General features: G+C 43.1%; 1 non-coding gene across 1 annotated transcript; it reads left to right on the forward strand.

The window, feature by feature from the left end:
* The first annotated feature begins 343 nt into the window (after nucleotides 1-343).
* TRNAC-ACA (transfer RNA cysteine (anticodon ACA)) lies at nucleotides 344-415 on the forward strand. The gene has a single exon. It is a non-coding gene; the product is annotated as a tRNA-Cys (tRNA).
* Nucleotides 416-5,667: the final 5,252 nt, after the last annotated feature.

Genomic DNA, 5,667 nt, shown 5'->3' on the forward strand with positions numbered 1-5,667 from the left:
GACCGAGGATGAGATGGCTGGATGGCATCACCGACTAGATGGATGTGAGTTTGAGTGAACTCGGGGAGTTGGTGATGGACAGGGAGGCCTGGCGTGCTGCATTTTATGGGGCCACAAAGAGTTGGACACAGCTGAGTGACTGAACTGAACTGAACTGATGTTTCAGTTATAGGAACTGTATTGTTATTCTAACACATGATCTGATATTTTAATATGAAAACCTATGGGGTCCTAACCCAAATAATCTCTTATTCTATCATTTATGCGCTTCTGACTTTTCTTATTTAGTAATATTTCTATCTCACTATAGAATTTATAAATGACTAATGCAGAATGTTGGACTTCCCTGGTGGCTCAGATGGTAAAGCGTCTGCCTACAATGCGGGAGACCCAGGTTCAATCCCTGGGTTGGGAAGATCCCTTGGAGAAGGAAACGGCAACCCACTGCAGTATTCTTGCCTGGAAAATCCCATGGATGGAAGAGCCTGGTAGGCTACAGTCCATGGGGTCGCAAAGAGTTGGACACGAGTGAGCAACTTTCTTTCTTAATGCAGAATATTAAAAAAATACAACATAGAACAAATATTAGCCATAATTCAACCACTTAAAGATAAGCAGTGTTCTCTGTAATGACATGTATGGGGAAAGAATCTGAAAAAAGGTGGATATATGTTTCTGTACAACTGATGCACTTTGCTGTACGGCTGACACTAACACAAATGCAAATCGAGTAGCCAAGCCATTTTGGAGGCGTGCTGCATTGGGTCTCGTTGCAGGGCGTGGGCCTCTCATTGCAGTGGCTTCTCTGGGGCACAAGAGCCTCAGTAGTTGAGGCTCCCAGACTCTAGAGTGTGGACTCAGTGGTTGTGGTGCATGGGCTTAGATGGTCCGTGGCGAGTGGAATCTTCCCGTACAGGGATTGAACCCCTGTCCCCTGCACTGGCAGGCAGATTCTTATCCACTGTACTACCAGGGAAGTCCCTACATTTTGTTTTGTATTTTTTTCACTTAGTAATCCATTTATGAAACTATTCAACATTGATAAACAACCCACATCATTATTTTTTCTGTATATATATTTTTTATTACACAAGTTCTATCTGTGCACTGTATGAGCTTAGAAAATAGGGAAAAATTATACCAAAGGAAATAAGTCATCTAGAATCCTATCATCCAGAGATTAATTGCTTGTGATATTTTAGTCTATATCTGGGCAGTTTGTTTTTTCAAAGTTCCATAAGTAATAAGTAAATGCATTCTTGCTGTAGTATTGCAATTATATATATATAAGTCTTTTTTCCTTTGTATTAATAAAAAAGTGGTTTTGTTGGGTTTTTTGGAGTAAATCTAATAAGTTCATGTATATATGTTTTAATTAAATACAGGAAATATAAAAGAAAGCTTCAGTTCAGTTCAGTTCAGTTGCTTAATCGTGTCCGACTCTGCAACCCCATGAACCTCAGCACACCAGGCCTCCCTGTCTATCACCAACTCCCGGAGTTTAGCCAAACTCATGTCCATTGAATCGATGATGCCATCCAACCATCTCATCCTCTGTCATCCCCTTCTCCTCCCACCCTCAATCTTTCCCAGCGTCAGGGTCTTTTCAAATGAGTCAGCTGTTCACATCAGGTGGCCAAAGTATTGGAGTTTCAGCTTCAACATCCGTCCCTCCAATGAACACCCAGGACTGATCTCCTTTAGAATGGACTGGTTGGATCTCCTTGCAGTCCAAGGAACTCTCAAGAGTCTTCTCCAACACCACAGTTCAAAAGCATCAATTCTTTGGTACTCAGCTTTCTTCACAGTCCAACTTTCACATCCATACATGACCACTGGAAAAACCATAGCCTTGACTAGATAGACCTTTGTTGGCAAAGTAATGTCTCTGCTTTTTAATATGCTGTCTAAGTTGGTCATAACTTCCCTTCCAAGGAGTAAGTGTCTTTTAATTTCATGGCTGCAGTCACCATCTGCAGTGATTTTTGGAGCCCCCAAAATAAACTAGGCCACTATAAATCACACCAAAACCCACCATCCAAAGGCAAGCATTATTAACATTTTAGTAATTATTCCAGACAATTTCCTTTGCCATTACTGACAACTTTGTAGGTTCCCTGGTGGCTCAGATGGTAAAATATCTGCCTACAATGAGGGAGACCTGGGTTCAATCCCTGGGTGGGGAAGATCCCCTGGAGAAGGAAATGGCAACCCACTCCAGTATTCTTGCCTGGAAAATTCCATGGACGGAGGAACCTGGTAGGCTACAGTCCATGGGGTCACAAAGAATCGGACACAACTGAGCGGCTGAGAGGAGCAACCCCACAATCAACGAGCAGCGGCTGCGCAGGCACAGGAGGGCCGAGAGGAGCTACTCCACGTTCAAAGTCAGGAGGGGTGACCTCATCCAAGGTAAGGCACAGTGGCTGCACTTTGCTGGAGCGGCCATGAAGAGATACCCCATGTCCAAGGTAAGAGAAACCCAAGTGAGATGGTAGGTGTTGAGAGAGGGCATCAGAGGGCAGACACACTGAAACCATAATCACAGAAAACTAGCCAATCTGATCACATGGACCACAGCCTTTTCTAACTCAGTGAAACTAAGCCATGCCGTGTGGGGCCACCCAAGATGGACAGGTCATGGTGGAGAGGTCTGACAGAATGTGGTCCACTGGAGAAAGGAATGGCAAACCAATTAAGTTTTCTTGCCTTGAGAACCCCGTGAACAGTATGAAAAGGCAAAATGATAGGATACTGAAAGAGGAACTCCCCAGGTCGGTAGGTACCCAATATGCTACAGGAGATCAGTGGAGAAATGACTCCAGAAAGAATGAAGGGATGGAGCCAAAGAAAAAACAATACCCAGCTGTGGATGTGACTGGTGATAGAAGCAAGGTCCGATGCTGTAAAGAACAATATTGCACAGGAACCTGGAATGGTCCATGAATCAAGGCAAATTGGAAGTGGTTAAACAAGAGATGGCAAGAGTGAACATTGACATTCTAGGAATCAGCAAACTAAAATGGACTGGAATGGGTGAATTTAACTCAGATGACCATTATACCTATTACTGTGGGCAAGAATCCCTTAGAAGAAATGGAGTAGCCATCATGGTCAGCAAAAGATTCTGAAATGCAGTACTTGGATGCAATCTCAAAAATGACGGAATGATCTCTGTTCGTTTCCAAGGCAAACCATTCAATATCATGGTGATCCAAACCTATGCCCCAACCAGTAACGCTGAGAACAGTTCTATGAAGACCTACAAGACCTTTTAGAACTAACACCCAAAACAAATGCCCTTTTCAGTATAGGGGACTGGAATGCAAAAGTAGGAAGTCAAGAAACACCTGGAGTAACAGGCAAATTTGGCCTTGGAATGCGGAATGAAGCAGGGCAAAGGCTAGTAGAGTCTTGCCAAGAGAAGGCACTGGTCATAGCAAACACCCTCTTCCAACAACACAAGAGAAGACGCTACACATGGACATCACCAGATGGTCAACACCGAAATCAGATTGATTATATTCTTTGCAGCCAGAGATGGAGAAGCTCTATACAGTCAGCAAAAACAAGACTGGGACCTGATTGTGGCTCAGATCATGAACTCCTTATTGCCAAATTCAGACTTAAATTGAAGAAAGGAGGGAAAACCGCTAGACCATTCAGCTATGACCTAAATCAAATCCCCTATGATTATACAGTGGAAGTGAGAAATAGATTTAAGGGACTAGACCTGATAGATAGAGTGCCTGATGAACTATGGATGGAGGTTCGTGATATTGTACAGGAGACAGGGATCAAGACCATCCCCATGGAAAAGAAATGCAAAAAAGCAAAATGGCTGCCTGAGGAGGTCTTACAAATAGCCGTGAAAAGAAGAGAAGTGAAAAGCAAAGGAGAAAAGGAAAGATATAAGCATCTGAATGCAGAGTTCCAAAGAATAGCAAGGAGAGATAAGAAAGCCTTCCTCAGTGATCAATAAAAAGAAATAGAGGAAAAGAACAGAATGGGAAAGACTAGAGATCTCTTCAAGAAAATTAGAGATAGCAAGGGAACATTTCATGCAAAGATGGGCTTGATAAAAGACAGAAATGGTATGGACCTAACAGAAGCAGAAGATATTAAGAAGAGGTGGCAAGAATACACAGAAGAACTGTACAAAAAAGAGCTTCACAACCCAGATAATCATGATGGTGTGATCACTCACCTAGAGCCAGACATCCTGGAATGTGAAGTCAAGTGGGCCTTAAAAAGCATCACTACAAACAAAGCTAGTGGAGGTGATGAAATTCCAGTGGAGCTATTTCAAATCCTGAAAGATGATGCTGTGAAAGTGCTGCACTCAATATGCCAGCAAATTTGGAAAACTCAGCAGTGGCCACAAGACTGGAAAAGGTCAGTTTTCATTCCAATCCCAAAGAAAGGCAATGCCAAAGAATGCTCAAACTACCGCACAATTGCACTCATCTCACATGCTAGTAAAGTAATGCTCAAAATTCTCCAAGCCAGGCTTCAGCAATATGTGAACCTTGAACTTCCAGATGTTCAAGCTGGATTTAGAAAAGGCAGAGGAACCAGAGATCAAATTGCCAACACCCAGTGGATTATTGAAAAAGCAAGAGAGTTCCAGAGAAACATCTGTTTCTGCTTTATTGACTATGCCAAAGCCTTTGACTGTGTGGATCACAATGATCTGTGGAAAATTTTTCAAGAGATGGGAATGCCAGACCACCTGACCTGCCTCTTTAGAAACCTATATGCAGATCAGGAAGCAACAGTCAGAACTGGACATGGAACAACAGACTGGTTCCAAATAGGAAAAGGAGTACATCAAGGCTGTATATTGTCACCCTGCTTATTTAACTTCTATGCAGAGTAACATCATGAGAAATGCTGGGCTGGAAGAAGCACAAGCTGGAATCCAGATTCCCGGGAGAAATATCAATAACCTCAGATATGCAGATGACACCACCCTTATGGAAGAAAGTGAAGAGGAACTAAAAAGCCTCTTGATGAAAGTGAAAGAGGAGAGTGAAAAAGTTGGCTTAATGCTCAACATTCAGAAAACGAAGATCATGGCATCTGGTCCCATCATTTCATGGCAAGTGGATGGGGAAACAATGGAAACAGTGTCAGACTTCATTTTTTGGGCTCCAAAATCACTGTGGATGATGATTGCAGCCATGAAATTAAAAGACGCTTACTCCTTGGAAGAAAAATTATGACCAACCTAGATAGTATATTCAAAAGCAGAGATATTTCTTTGCCGACTAAGGTCTGTCTAGTCAAGACTGGTTTTTCCAGTGGTCATGTATGGATGTGAGAGTTGGACTGTGAAGAAGGCTGAGCACTGAAGAATTGATGCTTTTGAAGTGTGGTGTTGGAGAAGACTCTTGAGAGTCCCTTGGACTGCAAGGAGATCCAACCAGCCCATCCTAAAGGAGATCAGTCCTGGGTATTCATTGGAAGGACTGATGCTGAGGCTGAAACTCCAATACTTTGGCCACCTCATGTGAAGAGTTGACTCATTGGAAAAGACTCTGATGCTGGGAGGGATTGGGGGCAGGAGGAGAAGGGGACGACAGAGAATGAGATGGGCTGGATGGCATCACCGACTCAATGCATGTCAGTTTGGGTGAACTCCAGGAGTTGGTGATGGACAGGGAG

Source organism: Ovis aries, chromosome 21 (genome assembly GCF_016772045.2).
Source record: "Ovis aries strain OAR_USU_Benz2616 breed Rambouillet chromosome 21, ARS-UI_Ramb_v3.0, whole genome shotgun sequence".
Taxonomy (NCBI): Eukaryota; Metazoa; Chordata; class Mammalia; order Artiodactyla; family Bovidae; genus Ovis; species Ovis aries.